The sequence below is a fragment of the Tachyglossus aculeatus genome, chromosome 9, assembly GCF_015852505.1.
Source record: "Tachyglossus aculeatus isolate mTacAcu1 chromosome 9, mTacAcu1.pri, whole genome shotgun sequence".
In the NCBI taxonomy this organism is placed as follows: Eukaryota; Metazoa; Chordata; class Mammalia; order Monotremata; family Tachyglossidae; genus Tachyglossus; species Tachyglossus aculeatus.
In genome coordinates this window covers 1,163,494-1,184,829 of record NC_052074.1, presented here as the reverse complement: position 1 = coordinate 1,184,829, position 21,336 = coordinate 1,163,494, and positions in this window count along the sequence as shown.

Genomic DNA, 21,336 nt, shown 5'->3' with positions numbered 1-21,336 from the left:
CCCATTTTACAGATAAGGAAACTGAGGCCCAGCGAGGTTAAATGACTTCTGCGGGATCATGTAGCGGCACAGAAACAGACAATAGAATCCTTGCCGGCAGGAAGCTGTGCAGTTCAAAAAACCACTAGGTTCAGAGTAGTTTGGAGAGATCCACAGTTGAGCATCTGTGCTGGGTCACTGGAGGGAGTCAGGGATGGAGAGGGGAGAGTCAGGGATGTTGGTTTGTCCCAAACCAGGAGGGTGGGTGTCTTAAACGGCAACCAACACGGCAAAGTCCAGGGCTTGGTGAGCTGTAGGGCTGAACTGGTGGAGGGCATTTTTCAGACTCTGTCGGTCTCGTACGAAAGGGAGGAACCGGGAGAAACTTTCAGGACGCGAGTCCCCTGAAGTGATTGATTCAAGGAGTTCCACAGCACCTGTAGATGCTTCCCTCAGTCAATCAATCATATTTATTGAATGCTTACTGTGCACAAAGCACTGTACTAACTGCTTGGGAGAATACAATAGAACAATATAGCAGACATGTTCTCTACCCATACAAGTTTACTGTCTAAAGCGGGAGACAGACAGAAATATAAATAAATAAATAACAGATATGTACGTAAGTGCTGTGGGGCTGGGAGGGGGGATGAATAAAGAAAGCAAGTCAGGGAGCTGCAAAAGGGAGTGAAGGAAAGGAAAAGAGGGCTTGGTCAGGGCAGGTCTCTTGGAGGAGATGAGCTTTCAGTAAGGCTTTGAAGTTGGGGAGAGTAATTGTTTATCAGCTATGAAAAGGGAGGGCGTTCCAGGCCAGAGACAGGACATGGGTAAGAGGTCATTGGCAAGATGGATGAGATCGAGGTACAGTGAAAAGGTTGACATTTGGAGGAGCAAAGTGTACAAGATGGGTTGAAGTAGGAGAATAATGAGGTGAGATAGGAAGTGGCAAGGTGATTGACGGCATTAAAGCCTTTGTTAAGGAGTTTCTGTCTGATACAGAAGGTTCTCGAGGAATTTGGGAAACATGGCCTGAATTTTTCTGTAGAAAAATGATCAGGGCAGCAGAGTGAATTATGGACTGGAGTGGGGAGAGATAGGAGGCAGGGAGGTCAACAAGGAGGCTGATACAATAATCAAGGCAGGATAGGACAAGTTCTTGGATTAACGTGGAAGTAGTTTGGTTGGAGGGGAAAGGATGGACTTTAGTGATGCTGTGGAGATTGAAAGGACAGGATTTCATAATAGATTATGGGCTTGTGAGACAGGAAGGATGGTGATGGCCTAGCCAGGTGTCCTAGTGGGAATTCAGGGAGATGAACCCCCTCATTCTCGGATTGAGGGTTGTTGACCATAATCCTGGACTGTTCTCACCTTCTAGAAATGCTCCTAATCCTAGACAGCTACTAGACATCTGAGCTCAGTCAGCCCTGCCTGCCAAACTAAACCTAGTGTGGGGATCTTGCTGGAAAATTGGCCAGCTGAGTGGGGAAAGAACAGTTTGGTTTGGTCTGGGTAGCTGGTGGAGAGGAAGATGATGGAGATAGTGGGTGTGATGGTGGTGGCAGTGGTTATGGTGATGGCGAAGGAGATGGGGGGGTAGTAATGGTGGTGATGGGAGTCGTGGGGGTAGTGATAGAGAAGGTGGTGGTGGTGATGATTGAGGCGGTCATGGTGATGATGGTGGTAGTGGAAGTGATAATGATGACGGCAGTAGTGATAGAGACGCTGATAGAGATGGGAGTGGTGTTGACGGTGGTGATGAAAATGTTGAAGTAGCGATAGTGACGGTGATAGTGGAGGTGTTGGTAGTGTTGGTGATGGTGGTGATAGTGATGGTGATGATAATGGACAAGGAGAAGCAGCGTGGCTCAGTGGAAAGAGCCCGGGCTTTGGAGTCAGAGGTCATGGGTTCAAATCCCTGCTCCGCCAATTGTCAGCTGTGTTACTTTGGGCAAGTCATTTCACTTCTCTGTGCCTCAGTTCACTCATCTGTAAAATGAGGATTAAGACTGTGAGCCCCCAGTGAGACAACCTGATCACCTTGTAACCTCCCCAGCGCTTAGAACAGTGCTTTGCACATAGTAAGTGCTTAATAAATATCATTATTATTATTATTAAGGAGGTTACTGATGATGAGAGCAATGGTGTAAATGTTGAAGATGTTGATGATATTGATGATGATGAAGGTAAAGATAACCCCACGTAGATTTTGCTTCCTTGACTGTCCTCAGTAGTAGTATCAGTACTTCGTGCAAGGCACTGTATTAAGCAAGTGAGAAAATACAAAACAAGTGACATGATTACTTCCCACAATGAGCTTCCACGCCCAAAGGAGAAACAGACATAAAAATACTTATGAAGAAAGTAGTCGAGATAAAAAAAAATGAGAAAGCATCCATACAGAAGTACCAAAAAATGCTAGAAGTAGCAGATATTTTTGAAGGACTTGGGATGCTGGGAATAAATTGAGAAAGACACATTGGAAGTGTTGGGATTTCAGGAAGACTGAATGCGGGGAGAGCTGGGGTCTTCTGGATTTGGGGTTGGGGGGAGTTCCAGTCTGGGAAACAGTATGAACCTTGGGAGTCAGGACACCTGGATTCTAATTCCAGCCCTTACCCTTGACTGCTTGTAACCTTAGGTGAGTCACTTAACTTCTCTGTGCCTCCATTTCCATTATTATGAATCAATAAATAATCAATCAGTGACATTTATTGAGGGCTTATTGTGCACAGAGCACTAGAGGAAGCACTTGGGAGAGTATAATATGACATTTGATAGACATATTCCATGCCTACAAGGAGCTTAAGTTCTAGAGTGGAAGAAAGACATTAAAATAAATTATGGAAATGTGCAAAAATGCTGTGGAGCTGAGGGTGAGGTGATTATCAAGGCCTTAAAGGGTACAAGGGCTTTTTTTATGGTATTTGTTAAGTGCTTACTGTGTCAGACCCTGTTCTAAACCCTGAGTTAGGTACAAGTTAATTGGGTGGGACAAAATGCATAGGCGACACAGATGGGAGGGGAGTAGAGGAAATTAGGACTAAGTCAGGGAAGGCTTCTTGGAGGAGATGTGATTTTCATAAGATTTTGAAGATGGGAAAGTGGTGGCCTGACATGTATGGAATGGGAGGGAGTGCCAGGCCAGAGGGAGGACAAGGCCAAAGGATAGGTGGCAAGACCAAAGCACTGGTCTAACCAAGCACCATAATAAGCGCTGGGGTGAATACAAGCAAACTGGGTTGAACACAGTCCTGCCCATGTGGGGCTCACAGTCTCAATCCCCATTTTACAGATGCGGGAACTGAGGCTCAGAGAATGAAGTGACTTGCCCAAGGTCACACAGCAGACAAGTGGCGGAGTGGGATTAGAATCCATGACCTTCTGACTCCCAGGCCGGTGCTCTATTGCTTCCCTTTGTGACCCTCACCACGCCTCTGACCTAAGGGACACAAGGCAAGGATGCAAGCAGACATGGCCCCCTACCTCCCCCCACCCCCAGCCACAGGGAAGCAGGATACCGTCGGGACAGAGCCGGCCAAAGCAGCTTCCCCACTTTATTCCCTTCTCTGCCCGCCCACAGAAAATTCTCCCATAATGGCCCCGATTCTCCTGTTGGCTTTGCAGGGAAGGGCTGGCCTCAGCCCGCGGGGCCAGACGTTTCTAGAAAGCAGGTTGCCCCTCCCGTGCTCGGGGGCCCGGCGGTCCGGGGCTGAGCAGAGAGACGACTCAGGAGGAAGCGGGAGAAAGAGCCGTTGAGCACAGACAAGGAGGCGGATTCCAGCCCTGCCCTGCTGTCTCCCAGCAGATAATAAGTCCCGCCCGGAGCTGGGAGCCAGCCCGGGCCCAGACAGCCTGGCACTGCCTCCAGTTGCCCCGGGCGGGGGATGCGGGGTCGGGGAAGCCGGGCTCCGGTGGCCCATGGAGGCAGGGATGGGGGGAGGGAGGGAGGGATGGAGGGAGGACAGAAGGGAGGCAGGTAGTGAGGGAGGAGGGTGAGGTAGATGGTCTGCCCTGGCAATGCCTGTTACCCCGGCTGAGGTTGCCAGGCTCGACATGCTTGGCATTCAGTTGCTCTGGCTGACACTTGGTAGCCCTGGGGGGAGTATTCCCGGGGGTCAAGGGGGGAGGGTCTCAGGGATCTGTTTGGCTCGCTAAGATGTCCCCAGCTCTCGGGATACCCTGGCTTTTCTCGGATAAAGAAGCTGGTTGAGGGAACGGATTGGGGCTGTCCAGATGGCAGAGGCTCGCCTGTCCCCAGACTCTTCCGCGGGATTGGGGTCACATCAGGGGTCAGAAGTCAGGCAGGTGCACAGCCTGAGCAGGGGAACCAGGGGACCCAAGTCCCGAGGGGAGGGGAAAGAGCCGAGGAGGGAAAAGAACCCATGTCCTCTGACTCCCAAGGCCATGCTCTTTCCACTAGTAGTGCCTGTTCCCTCCAAATAATACTAGTATAATAATAATAATAATGGCATTTGCTAAGCGCTTACTATGTGCAAAGCACTGTCCTAAGCGCTGGAGCACTGTTGGATCTGGTATGCCGCGGCAGCCAGGAAGGCAGCCAATACTGGACACTGAGCAATATTGGACCCTGCTCTGTGCTTATACTAACCCTGGGCACCTGGGCCTGCAACACTTGGGCCCGTTATGATCTTTGCATTGCAGGATGGACCGGTCAGAGCAGGAGAGGGGGCAGAGCCAAAAGCAGGGCAACTAGGATCATCAAGGGGGCAGAAGCAGCATCGCTTAGTGGAAAGAGTCCGGTCTTGGGAGTCAGAGGACAAGGGTTCTAATCCCGGCTCCCCCACATGTCTGCTGTGTGACCTTGGGCAAGTCACTTGACTTCTCTGAGCCTCAGTTACCTCATTTGTAAAATGTGGATTAAGACTGTGAGCCCCACGTGGGACAACATGATCACCGTGCTTTGCACATAGTAAGCGCTTAACAAATGCCATCATTATTATTCTCTGGGCATCAGCTGCCTCATCTGTAAAAATGGAGATTAAGACTGTGAGCCCCACCTGGGACAACCTGGTCACCTTGTATCTACCCTAGTGCTTAGAACAGTGCTTGGCACATAGTAAGTGCTTAACAAATGCCACTGTTATTATTATTATTATAACCAAAGCAGGCCAAGAGGGACAGGATGCTGTAGACGAGTTAAAGGCTGAGACCGGGCAGGGGTGGAGTTTGCAGAATCAGAAAGAATGGGGCTGGACAGAGAGAACATGGAATTTCTGTTCCCCAAATCCCACCTGACCAGGGCGACTTTAAGTTCGTCATGGACAGACAACATGTCTACCAACTCTATTATATTGTATTCTCCCAGGCACTTAGTACGTTGCTCTGCACACAATTAACACTCAATAAATAGACTGATTGAAGGGCCGCAGGTTCAGAACGAAGACCAGGAAACACTTTTTCTCCCAGTGCAAGGTGAGCACAAGAAATCCATTCTCCCCATGAGCAGTGCAATTGGAAACATCAGCAGGACTGGGGTGTTTTGATAGGTCCTTGAACAAGTGTCTGTGGTCAAATACTGGTGGGGAGAGTCAGGGATGGAGAGGAGAGAGTTCGAGGTATTTGCTCACTGGATGAAGAGGGGAGAGTTAAGGGTATTGGATGGTCCGTGCTGGGTCAGTAGGGGAGAGGCAAGGATAGAGAAGGGGGAGTTGGAGTTTTGGATGGCCCTTGCTGGGTCACCAGGGGAAGGTCAGGGTCACTGGGGGAGATTCAGGGATGGAGGGGGAGAGTCAGTGGTGTTGGATGGTCCATCCCTGATCATGAGGGCAGGTGACCAGGAGGGAAACCAGCATGTGACCCTGGTAACCCCAGTGGAGACAAGATCCTGGGCCATGAAGCTAAGCTGTGACAGAATTGTGTGGGGGTCTGTCGTTCTTAAACCTTCTCTTCCCCAAGTGCTCGGTTGACTCAGCCCAAGACAGCATCTGCCTCAGCCTGCCCCCACCTCACCCCAGCAATCCCTGACGCCCTCGGTTGGGAGATCAGGGGCCGGGGTTAGAGGCGCCAACCCATCATCTCTCTTCTCCCCTCCTGGAGCCGGGAATTCCTGCCAGGAGTCAGCTGGGACACCCTGGGGCAGCCGTGCCGAACAATGTCTTTCTGTGAGGGGCGCCGTCCCAGCCAGAGCGGCTCCCACAACGGCCTGGTCCCCCCCTCCACCTCCCCCTCCCAGCCGCCGACCACACGCTCCACTTGGGTCCTTTGATGCTCCTTGGTCCGGGGCCAGGCGGGGCCACAGGCAAGCAAGGAGGGGAGTCACGGCTGGAGGGAGCCAAGGGGACAACCGTGTCAGGATTCGGGAGGCCCAACCTTGATCTAGGACTGGTATTTTCTGGGCCCTCAGATCCCAGCCCAACAAAACGTAGGTGTGGGGCTCCTGGCTCCTGGCTGGCTGCAGGGGTGGATTTCTCTGATGTTGGGGTAGGAGGAAACAGCAGCCCCTCCCCAGCCTGGTCGAGGTCAGATGTAATAATTATGGTGCTTGCTAAGCGCTTTCTATGTGCCAAGCACTGTTCTATGCAGTTAATCAGATCGGACGCAGTCCTGGTACCTCATGGGGCTCACTGTTTTAATCCCCATTTTACAGATGAGGTAACTGAGGCCCAGAGATGTGATGTGACTTGCCCAAGGTCACAGAGTAGACACATGGCAGAGCCGGGATTAGAACGCAGGGATTTCTGACTCCCAGGACCGTGCTCTTATGTTAAGCACTTACTATGTACCAGGCACTGTACTAAGTGCTGGAGTAGATGCAAAATACTTGGGTTGGACACAGTCTCTACCCCACAAGGGCCTCACAGTCTTAATCCCCATTTTATAGATGAGGTAACTGAGGCACAGAGAAGTGAAGTGACTTACCCAAGGTCACACAGCAGACATGTGACACAGCCAGGATTAAGACACAGCTCCTCTGATTACCACGCCTGGGCTCTTTCCATAAGGCCAAGCTGCTTCTCTGAAAGATGGCTGTTGAGATGTTCTCCCTCTTCACCTGAGTCAGTCGATGAATCAATGGTATTTACTGAGTGCTTACTGTGTACAAGAGCACTGTACTTAGGAATGTAAATTACAACGTATTTGGTAGACATGTTCCCTGTCCACAAGAAACTTACCCTCTATGGGGTGCAGCTGACCTTCGAGGGAACCAGAATCCCCTGAGTTGCAGGGGGAGGACTAGCTGAGATGCCAGTTGGTCCATCCCCTTGCCTCCAGGAAGGTAACAATTCTTGGGCTCAGCTCTGTCCTCACAAATCCTTAGGGATGGAGGCTCCACTCTGTCCCCTGGAAGGCAGTTTCAAAGTCAGTTGAGAAGTTCTTCTTTATCTCTTGCATATGCTTCAGCTGTTCCTTCTTGTTTGGCCCTTGGTGGGCATGGAGGAAACTGGACTCAGCACCCTGGTCAGAGATACGGAGGTGATTCTCCTCCACCCTTGAACTCTCTCTCCTCCATCCCGGATTCCCCAACCTCTTTGATAAATTCTGGGTCAGTGAGGAGACAAGACTCCTTCCTGGGATGAGGACAGGCTCAGTCTCTAAGCGTCCATTGTGGGTCACTCTGGGGTGGATAGGGCTTGAGGCAATTCTTTGTGGAAACTTCCTGGCAAACTGAATTAGGGCTGTTTCCCACTTCCAACGTCCTCCCTCTGCCCCACTATTTGATGAGGAGGGGAGGGGGCCCTGAGTTGGCAGCATGGCCTAGTGGATACAGCAGGGGAAACTGAAGGGTGGCTGGAGTCAGGGGAGGGAGACAAGTTTGGGAGGGTGAGACCGCCCCACCTTGGGGGTGGGGTGGGTGAGAAGACCACTCAGCCTGAGAAACTGGCATGTGGAAGGTTAGGATCAGAATAACCAAAGGGGATTGGATGTGGCATAGGCATAGCTGGGGAACCCCCTATCTGTAATTTATTTTAATATCTCTCTAGACTGTGAGCTTTTTGTGGGCAGGGAATTTGTCTTCCAACACTTCTGCACTGTACTCACCCAAGCACTTAGTACAGTGTCCTGCACAGAGTAAGCACTCAATAAATACCATTGACTGATTGATTGATATCTGTCTCCCCCTCTAGACTATAAGCTTCTTGTGGGTAGGAATCGCATTTCCAACCCCTTTGTGTTGTCCAAAGCACTTAGTACAGTGCTCTGCACATGGTAAGTGCTCAATAAATACCACTGATTGATTGATTGATTGGTGGGGTCAGGGGGCAGGGGGCAGGTTTGGGGTAAGAGGGGTAGTCTGAGCCCAAGAACCAGACTAGGGAGCAGGAAGCTTAATGCTGTCTGGGACCCCAATTTCCTCACATGCCCGGGAGAGTTTGAGGCTACTGAGAGTGGATGTGCATCATCAGTGCTTCGGGAAAAGTAAGAAGCAGCATTTCCTAGTGGATAGAGCACAGGCCTAGGAGTCAGAAAGACATGGTTTCTTATCCCACCTCCACCTCTTGTCTGCTGTGTGACCTTCTGCAAGTTACTTCACTTCTCTGTGCCTCGGGTCCCTCATTTGTAAAATGGAGATTAAGACTGTGATCCTCATGTGGGACATGGACTGTGTCCAACCGGGTTAATTTGTATCTGTCCCAGCGCTTAGTACAGTGCTTGGCGTATAGTAAGTGCTTAACAAATGCCACTATTAGCTCACCATCTGTCTTTCCCTGTCTGGAAGGCAACTGATGGTGCCGGCGCCCTGGGATCCTTTGGAGAGCATCAGCACCCAAATCTGTGTTTTCAGGGGCAGAGAGGGGCCGGGGAAGGGCTGGATGAGAAGCAGGGTGACTTAATGGAAAGAGCACGGGCTTGGGACTCAGAGGACGTGAGTTCTAATCCCTGCTCCGCCACTTCTCTGCTGTGTGACCTTGGGCAAACACTTAACTTCTCTGTGACGATGATGATGGTATTTGTTAAGCGCTTACTATGTGCAAAGCACTGTTCTAAGCACTGGGGGATACAATAATAATAAGAAGAAGAATTTTGGTATTTGTTAACCGCTGTGCAAAGCACTGTTCTAAGCGCTGGGGAGGATACAAGGTGATCGGGTTGTCCCATGTGGGGCTCACAATCTTCATCCCCATTTTACAGATGAGGTAATGGAGGAACAGAGAAGTTAAGTGACTTGCCCAAAGTCACACAGCTGACAAGTGACGGAGCCAGGATTAGAACCCATAACCTCTGACTCCCAAGCCCGTGCTCTTTCCGATGAGCCATGCTGCTTCTCTGTGCCTCCGTTACCTTCTGTAAAATGGGGATTAAGGCTGTGAGCCCCACGTGGGACAACATGATTACCCTGTATCTATCCCAGATCTTAGAACAGTGCTTGTCACATAGTAAGCGCTTAACAAATACCATAATAGCACGTGGCTCAGTGGAAAGAGCCCGGGCTTTGGAGTCAGAGGTCATGGGTTCAAATCCCAGCTCCGCCACTTGTCAGCTGGGTGACCTTGGGCAAGTCACTTAACTTCTCTGTACCTCAGTTCCCTCATCTGTAAAATCAATGTCAGTCAATCAATCAATCGTATTTATTGAGCGCTTACTGTGTGCAGAGCACTGTACTAAGCGCTTGGGAAGTACAAGTTGGCAACATCTAGAGACAGTCCCTACCCAACAGTGGGCTCACAGTCTAGAAGGGGAAGACAGAGAACAAAACCAAACATACCAACAAAATAAAATGAGTAGAATAGATAGGTACAAGTAAAACAAATAAATAAATAAATAGAGTAATAAATATGTACAAACATATATACATATATACAGGTGCTGTGGGGAAGGGAAGGAGGTAAAATGGAGGGGATGAGGAGGGGGGGATTAAGACGGTGAGCCCCACGAGGGACAACCTGATCGCCTTGTAAACTCCCCAGAGCTTAGAACGGTGCTTTGCCCATAGTAAGCACTTCATCATCATCATCATCAATCGTATTTATTGAGCGCTTACTGCGTGCAGAGCACTGTACTAAGCGCTTGGGAAGTACAAATTGGCAACATATAGAGACAGTCCCTACCCAACAGTGGGCTTAATAAATGCTATTTATTATTATTATTATTAATAATAATAATTAATTAATTATTAATCACTGTACCTCGCTCTCGCCTGTCCCGCCATCGACCCCCGGCCCACGTCATCCCCCGGGCCTGGAATGCCCTCCCTCTGCCCATCCGCCAAGCTAGCTCTCTTCCTCCCTTCAAGGCCCTGCTGAGAGCTCACCTCCTCCAGGAGGCCTTCCCAGACTGAGCCCCTTCTTTCCTCTCCCCCTCGTCCCCCTCTCCATCCCCCCATTTTACCTCCTTCCCTTCCCCACAGCACCTGTATATATGTATATATGGTTGTACATATTTATTACTCTATTTATTTATTTATTTATTTATTTTACTTGTACATTTCTATCCTACTCATTTTATTTTGTTGGTATGTTTGGTTCTGTTCTCTGTCTCCCCCTTTTAGACTGTGAGCCCACTGTTGGGTAGGGACTGTCTCTATGTGATGCCAATTTGTACTTCCCAAGCGCTTAGTACAGTGCTCTGCACATAGTAAGCGCTCAATAAATACGATTGATTGATTGATTGATTGATTGGGGGCGCCGGAGGGGAGGGGGCCAGAGGGAAGCCCAGGAGGGGTGCGCTTCCAGCTGCGCCCGGAAGGTGGCAGCAGAGAGCCGTCGATGGCCCGATACGGTGGTTTTAGGGCCTACCGTTCCCGGGGCCCGGTGGGCGCAAGAGCTGACCGGCTGGGGCACACGGTAGGAGGGGCAAGAACGGACGAGAGAGGAAGCCTCCCCTTCCTCCACCTCCTCCCACACGAGAGAGAAAGGAAGCCTCCCCTTCCTCCACCTCCTCCCACCCTCAACCCTGCGGACCTCTGCTCGGTCGGGTCGGGGCAGCTGCGTCGAAGCTGGTCCAGGCAAGGAAGGGGATCTCTGGGAGTGGGGAGCCGGAAAAAGGGAAGGAACCTCCTAATCGTGACGGTTATTCCATCCTCTCCCTGCTCTTCAGACCCTCCGCCCCCTCTCGGACCCTCATTCCGCCCTCCGGAGGAAAAGTGTGCCTGTCTCCTTGTTTTGTTTTGTTGTCTGTCTTCCCCCTTCTAGACTGTGAGCCCGTTGTTGGGTAGAGATTGTCTCTATTTGTTGCCGAATTATACTTTCCAAGCGCTTAGTACAGTGCTCTGCACACAGTAAGCGCTCAATAAATACGATTGGATGAATGAATGAATGGATGATTGAATGAAATTTCTATGCATCAAATACTGTCCTAAGCACTTCGGTAGATAAAGGATAATTAGGTCTGACACAGTCCCTGTCCCACATGGAGCTCACAGTCTAATCAGGAGGGACAACAGACATTGAATCCCCATTTTACAGATGGGGAAACTGAGGCGCAGAAAAGTTAAGTGCCTTCCCCAAGGTCAAACAGCAGACAAGTGGCAGAGCCAGGATTAGAACCCAGGTCGTGTGACTCTCTGGCCTATGTTTTTCCCTTTACACTTTGCTGCTTCTTATGTGGTGATGATAATGATGATGAAGGTGATGATGATGGTGAGATGGTGAGGGTGGTGATGATGGTGAAGGTGGTGTTGCCTTGACCTGCACTTGAAGGGGGGAAACTATGACCTGTGAAAGAACCCGAGGAACCCTAATTCCTATCATTGAAAACTGAGTTATCCAGGGACAGGAATGATGTCTTCTGTGCGTGGAAGGGTGCTGGTGGGCTGGGGGTGGGGAAGGGGGTCCACGGAGGTATGGTTACGGTGGGAGGGTATCATGGAGTGAGCTGGATTAGGGCAAAATGAGGGATCCAGTCCTGTTTTGGTCCAGAGAGACCAGACAGGGTGTGTGAGGGGTCCAATCTGATCTTGGTGGGAGGTAGCCTCAATGGCCTTTCAGCCCTTGACCCATTTCACACACACACACACATACACACATTCCTCATGCATATTTGCCTTCCCTCACATACAATTACACACCCATACACTCATACATGCACATAGACACTTGCACCCAGGTCTACGCACTCTCATTCCCCACTGGGCCCAACCATCCCTGAGAGCGACTGCCTTGCCCCCAGTCCGGTGGTGCACACACTCACTGATCCACCTGGAGGAGCCCAGGGTCCCAAGGCAATGAGGAGATGAATCCCTCACTGAAACCCCCCCAGCCCAGCCCCCCAGGCTGCTCCCAACCCACCCGACCCCAGGGGGGAGGGTCCATGAGTGAGGTTTTATGTTTGTACACATACACGGTTTGGGGAATGATTGTTGTATATGAATGTGGTACATGGGAGTGTGTGCTAAGGTGTGTTTGTGAGTATAATGATGCGTGTGTGTGTATCTGTGTGTGAGTCCCCCTCCGCACCTCCCTCTGGCCCCCTCTCCCGTAGCAAGTGCTAGCCCCGAGCCCCAGCTGAGGACCTGGAGTCCCAGCTTGGCCAGTGGGCCTAGCCCTACTCTCCGGGCTGTTGTGGGGTGGTACGGGGGTGGTGCTGGACTGCGGCCACAGACAGGTCTCCCCCAGAGTTATGAGAGTGACAATACATTCACATTTCATTGGCAAAGCCTGGCTCGTGGACTGGGCGGACCTAGACACACACAAATACACCTTTAAAACATTACATCCTTACTCTCCAACTTCACTGCTCCCCCCATGCACACAGTATGGACAAACACTACAATGGATATTTACACCTCTCACTATGGATATACACACTCTACAGATACACACAATAGTACCCACAGGTTCCATCACATACCAAATGGGTGTATACAGAGAAAGCATTCCTGGGTGTATGTGTTTGTGTAAATACAAGCATTAGAACATGTGATTGTATTTGAGTAAACACATAACTACTGGTAAGACATTCCCTATGTTTAAGAGTGTTGATATCTGTGGGTGTTCATATGTGTGAGAACTTGGGAGGGGCAGGAACAGGGGACGGGGTGAGAGCAGCAGTAGGGGCAACAATGGATGTTTGTGTTGCTCTTCTTCCTGTTTATAAGCAGGGCCACTCAAGCAGGCACCGGTGTTCCTCCCAGGAACAGAACCAAAATTTTCCTCTTAAAACCCAACCGGAGAAGTCTTCTTCTCCCACTTCACCTAGTATGAGGGGCCTCCAATCTAAGAGCCCGTCTGGGTGTGTGCGGTTTGTGAGTGTGCCCAAATAGGTTGTGCATGGGTGTGTGTGTGGTATACACCTTTGTATTTATGTACCCTTTGGTGTGCCTATGTGTGTTTAGCTGGGAACACGCTTCTCTATCACACACATCTCAATATATTCATCCACACACTGATACACATTCAAACATACACACAAGTGCATACACACACACACATATACATACATATATACCTCAAACCAGCACTTACATACATGACTTTTAGACTGTGAGCCCACTGTTGGGTAGGGACTGTCTCTATATGTTGCCAATTTGTACTTCCCAAGCGCTTAGTACAGTGCTCTGCACATAGTAAGCGCTCAATAAATACGATTGATGATGATGATGTTGATGACCGCAAGAATTGCCCCCACATACACACTCACGCACAGGTCTGTGCTGTCATTCTGACTCGGAGGCTCTCTATAGAGCTTATTCTCCACTCTGCGGTCTTCCTCTCTGAGCAGCTCTGACCAGACCACCAACATCCTCTCTACCTTCCTACTGGCCTCCCTACTAACCCAGACCACCCCCTTCCACCACCGCAGCCCCTGGCTTCTTCTCCCCTCGACTTATTCCTGCTTTCTCTATCCCCTTCCCTCACCCAGATGAATTTGGTACTTTGGTTTGTAAAACGGACGTAATTTAGGTAGGTGTTCTATTGGGAAAGGATGAGATTGTACTGTTTGTGTGTGTGTGTGTGTGTGTGTGAGTGAGAGAGAGAGAGAGAGAGAGAGAGAGAGAGAAAGAGAGAGAGTGAGTCTAGGACAGCTCTAAGTCTGTGTGTGTCTGTCGGGCTGTGGTGCATCGCTGTGCCTCTGTGTGTCTCTGTTCTAGGTGTGGAAAAAAAATGTGTGAAAGCTCTCCTCTGGGTGCTGCGTGGTGAATCATTCCGAATTTTATACATCTATCTATCTGCTTGGGTGTTCATGTCATGTGCCATGAACTTGCCAATTTGTACTTCCCAAACGCTTAGTACAGTGCTCTGCACACAGTAAGCGCTCAATAAATACGATTGATGATGATGATGATGATTATGTGCCCGGGCAGATGCCTGATATGTAGTTTGATTGTCTGGATGCGTGTGTGTGTGTGTGTGTGTGTGTGTGTGTGTGTGTGTGTGTGTGTGTGATGCCAGGGGTTGGCGAGTTGTCTCTGGTCTGTGTGTCCAAAATATGCGTGTCTTTCAGCCTGGGCCACATGCACTGTGTGCACGCCCCAGCGTGCGCGCCCCAATGTGCGCGCCCCTGTTTATGTGTGCGTGTGTCAGTTTGTGTGTCAATCACAGTGTGTCAATCACAGTGCGTGAGTGCGTGTGTGTCTCAGCCGAGGCGTCCAGTTTCTCCATCCTAAGTCCCAAGGTCCCGGGGCTCAGCTTGGTTAGCAGCTGCCTGCGCGCTTCGGAGACAAAACTGTGAGCCGTCACAACTGAAGAAACCCCAGCCCAACACAGGCTCCTGTGTCCCGCGCCTCCCCGAACCAGCGCTCGGCCTTGCCCTCCCCAAATTCTTCACCCCCTCTCCCTCCCTCTCCCCCTTCCACCCGCCCAATTCCCGAACCATTTCCCCCCGGAATCCCCAGGCTGGCAGGATGCATCCTCAGAGCGAAGCTGTAGTCAGCAGGGATGGATGGGGTGGACAGACGGACTCTCAGATGGACGGACAAACTTGGGGGAGGGAGGCGAGGCTGGAGGCGAGACCAGGCTGGCGAGACCAGACCAGCGTGGCTCAGTGGAAAAAGCCTGGGCTTTGGAGTCAGAGGTCACGGGTTCAAATCCCGCCTCTGCCACTTGTCAGCTGTGTGATTTTGGGCAAGTCACTTAACTTCTCTGGACCTCAGTTCCCTCATCTGTTAAATGACTGTGAGCCCCACATGGGACAACCTGATCACCTTGTAACCTCCCCAGCGCTTAGAACAGTGCTTTGCACATTGTAAGTGCTTAATAAATGCCATTATTATTATTATTAGTCAATCGTATTTATTGAGCACTTACTGTGTGCAGAGCACTGTACTAAGCGTTTAGTACAGTGCTAAGACTCCAGCGCTTTGGGGTAAGAACACCCCCAAATTCATATCTCCACCCCAGTCAATCCCCAGATGATATTAGGAAGGGTGATTGGGAGATTTTACACACTCATGCCCACCCAACAGTCAGATCCAGTTGTGGGGGGGCGGTGTATTTATGTGAGTGGGTATGGACACAAAACAAACAGCTATCCAGCCAGATTCCGCACTACCCCTGGGAACCCACACAAACCGAAGCTATAGGGGTGTGTGTGTGTGTGTGTGTGTGTGTGTGTGTGTGCGCGCGTGCATGCACTGAGCTATCCCAAACAATCACCTTCACACATTCACTGGAGCGAGGTCAGTCTCTGGGGTCTCTCCCAACCTCTTGCATACGCATGATCACAACTCCAGGTCTTCGTTGTACACGGACACACACCGTACATGCCTCTACATCGACAGCAATAGTGGCCCCGCGCTGGCACAAAAAGCACTCCCTCTTCCTGGCCAGGGATGGAGAGGAGAAGCCCCAGTGCCGGGTGACCTGCCTTCTGTCTGTCCCTTCCCCGCCCGGGTGTAAGCCAGATGGCAGGACTGGATGCCGAAGAAGGAAACGGAAACGAGGGCAGGGGGTCGTGAAGGTTTTGTCCTGCGGGCCGGGGGCTGGGGAAGGCGGGGAGACAATTCCCCTATCTCCTCTTTGGTCGCTGGAAGCAGGGGCCGAGAATAAATCAGGAGTGTCAAGGTAATGTTGTAGGCTCTAGGGTCGTCTGCCTGCCTCCCTCCCCTTCTCTCTCTCTTTGTCTCTCCCACTACTCGCACCTCCAGGTCAAGTTTCCTGACAAAAACGCTTGCCCCACTCCGAACAGAATAAGGCATGGATACCCATCTCAGCACCTAGTTCTGGAAAAGGATAAAGGAAAAATAATTGTCTCCCTCCCCCCTCTTCTCTTCTCTCCTTTTCTTCCTTCTTTCTTTTCTTCTTTCCTCTCTCTCTCTCCTTTCCTTCCTTCTTCCCCCACCTCCCACTCCCCCTCCCTCCTGGGCTTTTGGAAAAGGCACACACTCAGGAACAGTATATTCCGTGCACTCGAAAAGTGATCACACACTGATATATTGCACACTCATTCAGATATATCATACACACAGCGAGCATGCTACTGATGTATATAAACTGTAGCCCTACCAGTATTGCACACACTAATATTCTACACACCTAGCTATAACATACCAAGCCAGAAACAGTGTACACTAATGTGCATACGAATATACTGCACATACAGATATTCTATGCAACAATAGACCTCACACATAATATGCTGCACTTGTCCAATATTCTGTAAACACACCGGGAATGTTAATGTTAGCACCACTCCCCATACATGTTGAACATTTCTATATATATTCTCACACTATATACCTGCTAATATAAGGTACACACCCAAATATGCCAAACATACATTGAATTTCTCCATGCTTCTGGATATGCTATACCGAAACCCTGTTCACATTACTGTACAGCAGTGTACCATGTGGACACTGTTAACACCCAGGTACAGTGAACACTCAACACAATGAACTCCCTAATATAGTGTACCCACACAGGTACATTCTACATAAACATATTGTATACCATAATATGATTAACAAGCTGTACCCATTAATACGTTACTCTCAATCCAACATATTCTTAACATACTTTATATTATGATGTTATGCCCACCCAAATATTCACTCTTCACATACAGAGAAGCAGTCTGACACAATGGAAAGAGCCCGGAGTTGGGAGCCAGAGGACAAGGGTTTTAATCCTGGCTCTTCCACTTGTCTGCTGTGTGACCTTAAGCAAGGCACTTAAACTTCTCTGTGCCTCAGTTACCTTATCTGCAAAATGAGAATTAAGGCTGTGATCCCGAGTGGGACATGGACTCGGTCCAAACTGTTTATCTTAATAATAATAATAATAATAATAATAATAATAATAATAATAATAATAATAATAATTGTATTTGTTAAGCGCTTACTATGTGCCAAGCACTGTTCTAAGCACTGGGGTAGATACAAGGTAATCAGGTTGTCCCACGTGGAGCTCACCGTCTTAATCCCCATTTTACAGATGAGGTAACTGAGGCACAGAGAAGTTAAGTGACTTGCCCAAAGTCACACAGCTGACAAGTAGCAGAGCTGGGATTAGAACTCACGACCTCTGACTCCCAATTGCAAGCCACTACCAACCCTTAGTACAGTGACTAGCACATAGTAAGCATTTTACAAATACCATGAAAAACAATACAAAATTACATATTAATGTATTGTAAACACACCCGGACATACTGTTCACACGAGCTTCACTTACAACTCCCAATCATACTGAATAGGCAGACACTTTATACAGCAGTCTAGCTCCCAAAAATATCCTGCACCCACACGAATATATTTTACCGGTACTCAGTTATACTCCTCACATATTGTATTCATTAATATACTGTGCACACACACAAATTATTGTGCGTGCACACTGTATACAATAATGTATTCCTCGTTCATCCAAATATTATTATTATTAATAATGATGATGATTATGATAATAATAATATTTGTTAAGTACTTACTATGTGTCGAGCACTGTTCTAAGTGCTCTAAGGTAGTTGCACAATAATCAGATTGGATACAATCTCTGTCCCACATGAGGCTCACAGTCTAAATACGGAGGAGGACAGGTATTGAATCCCCATATGTTCATGTGCACGGCTATACCACACGCTTCCCTCCCATCTCAAACCAGATATTCTGTACATACAGATATATCTTACAAATAACGAGATATTCTCCACTAACAGTTATGTACTCACTAGAAACACAAATTTCTACATAACACCCACTTGCTCTGTTACACATCTTTGTGCTATCCGAGAGTAATTTTTCTACGCACACAAACTACAGCATGTGGCAACAAAGCCAATGCACCCAGGAAGCTGTGTACAAAGAGATATTCCACACACCCTAAAATTCGTCTCCCCAAACACAAGCCGTCCTCGCCCTCCGATAGACGAGTCCGGGCACACTACCGCTCAGCATACACCCAGATCTACGGTCCTGTGCCATTCATATCATATCCCAGGACGTTACCTCGAGGTGTGCCACGCACACAGACACCCTTCCATTACAATACACGCACACACACAAATATGTATATATATGCACACATACACACAAATATGTGTATATAATATGTATACACAAATACGTGTACATATATATATATATGTATACACGCGCTCACACATATACACGCCCACATGCTCAATATGCGTTGTCCAGGAGATCTTGGTCACCCTCTCCTCTGAGGAATCTCGCGTTCCTCCCTGGTTCAGCAGACAAGTGGATGCGGGGAGAAGGGGAAGGGTCTCGGAGGGGAGAGACAAGCTCTCGGAACTGTGTTTCCGAAGGGGCTTGGGGGAAACTGTAGGCCTTAGATCCATAGCCCTTTCCCGTCTCCACTCGCTCTCAAGATTTAACCCGCGGCTCCAGGCTAAAGGCAGCACAAGGGCTGCCGAACCCGGGGGCAGAAAATGGGTGCGGGGGCTTCCGAGGAAGCGGGGTCTGCGGCACCCGCCCCCACACTCCATCCTGGATGGGCCTCGCCTCCTGGCATCTTCGGACTAAGGTCGGACCGACGGTAGGGCGGTCTGGAGAAGTGCGTGCCCCGTATTATTTATAAAAACGCGCTCGCGGGTTGGAGAGATTTGCGGGTTGGAGCCCAACTTCAACGCGCAGATAACTGGGAGGCCCAGGTGGGGCTGGCATGCCAACTCAACCACACCCTAGGCACCCGATGGCACGGACACGTGGATGTGAAACTTCGCGCTCGGGACTCTAAACCGGGTGGGGAGGTGATCTCGGCGGACATCCAAAAAGACAGTAACAGGAGCGTTTGGGCCCGATGAATTAGGTCCGCGACTTAGCTCCATCGGATGGCGTAGTGATTAGAGCGGGGGCCTAGGAGTCAGAAGGTCGTGGATTCTAACCCTGGCTCCGCCTCTTGTCTGCTGTGTGACCTTGGGCAAGTCACTTCACTTCTCTGGCTCAGTTCCCTTATCTGTAAAATGGAGATTGAGACTGCGAGCCCCACATGGACATGTGTCCAACTCGATTTGCTGGTATCTACCCCAGCGCTTAGTGCAGTGCCTGGCACATAGTAAGCACTTAATAAATACCATTTATTATTATTATTATTATTATTACTATTATTATTATTATTACACCCCGCTTCGGTCCGTGCCCAGAGCAAAGTGCGTTCAAGGTCACAGAACAGGCGGGCGCATCGAATCCGCATACAGTGCCCAGACACGCCACACTCGCTGATGCAGAATCACGAGTGTGATACGTCGCTTTCAAAACCCTGCTGCGGGTGGGGCCGCGGTTCCACCTCGTCCCGCACCGTCCGGAGGCGCCGAAAGTGATACATCTCCGTCTCAAACCCGCGAGGAGTGGGACCATCCCAAGTCTTCAAGCTAAGCCGGCGGGGACTCCTGGCCGGTCCTTGGGAATCTGTGTTGGCGCCGCCTTCATCTCCCTCCTTTCCCTCTCGACCCCTCCGTCCTGGCTCGCCCCCTCACTCCCTTGCCCAGTGGGAGCGGGACACGGGTAAATCGGAAGTGGAAATTAGTTTGGAAACGGACGAGAAATTCCAGACACGTTTCTCCCTAATCCTCCTCGGCTTCGGCATTGTATTTTCAAGTGAAAACAAGTTTGGCGTTTATCTCCTGGGCCTTCACCGCTCTCTGCTCCGCCCCGAGACAAGCCCGACTTTCCTTCCCAGGGCGAGGGGGCGGGGGGGGGGGAGGGGAGGAAGGAGGGGGAGGCAGGGGGAGACCGTCTCGCCCTTCCCCAACCCCAGTCAGGCCCCGGGGAAGGAAGCGGGGCCTCATCGAGAACAGGACAATTTCAGGTTATTCATTTAAACTAGAATCACACACCGAAATCGCTCCCTGGAAAAACGGGCTAATCCAAATAGATGGGCCGGATCGGGCCGGACGGGCGCAAGGGCCTGGGTCTGCGTCTGTAAAGAAACACACGAATACTCCTACTGGCACAAACTCGCGCATTTACACAGACACCAGTGCAAACCACAAATGCACATACGCAAACATTCGTACAGAAATCGGAACTCTCCTTACAGACGTAGATCTATTCATCCACCTAAACAAGTGCCCGACACACACACAGACACACACTTAGTCATGCACAGACACGCACACACCCCGTTCGGGAAACCCGGCAGGGTCCCGAGAAGGCCGAAGGTCCGCGGGCCAAGCAGGGGCATCGCTGCCCGGCTCCCGCATCCTTGCTCGGGGCCGGCGGTCGGGGCCGAGGATTCCCTCTTTCTCCCTGCCCCAGCAGCTACTCGCAGGGGCTGGGCGGGGTGGGAGAAGAGAGATGCGCGACCCTGCGCCCCCAAACCCGCAACCAAGGAAACGGCAAGGCCCGCACGCCCGCGGAACGCCCCTGGTGTCCACGTTCACGACGCTTGTTCCTGCACCCCCAAGGCGCGCACAGACACTAGTACACCCGTGCTGTACTCCCAAGGCCCATACACAGTAGACGGGCAAGCTGCCTCAGCCAGTCTTTCCTGCTCGCACCCACGGTACATGAAATAAACCTTGAAATAGCTCCCACCTCGGTTCACTTACGCCCTCAGACACCCCTCCAGGCCCTCTCCTGTGCGTAATTGAAAATAAAAATAACAAATCTCTCTTTCGCGAGCACACACATCGACGTGGGCTTCTTCCACCGGCCCATCTTTTAGAAAGCCCTAAAGCACACTCGGGCGGAAAGCGGGTGGGCAGACAGACAGACAGACAGACCTGATCTTCCCCTTCGTCGAGAACCCGAGACACCGAGGCGGACAAACAGGCGTTCGGAGCGAGTCCGAAAAGGGCAGACTGTATTGGCTTTACAAAGTCCGTACAGAGAGAAACACGCAGATCTCGAGACAGTCCAAGCACCCCGAGGGGGCCGCGGCGGGAGATACCCCAGAAGCAGCTAAGAAATCTTCCAAGTCTCTCATGCATTAGCCCGACCTCGGCCTCACCCCTCGGGTTCGCTCTCGCTGAAGTCCGGATCTGAACCCTGTCCGCCGGGCGGCGACAGCTAGGCCGTAGGGTCGCCGAGTCCAGGAAAATAAAAGAGGAAAG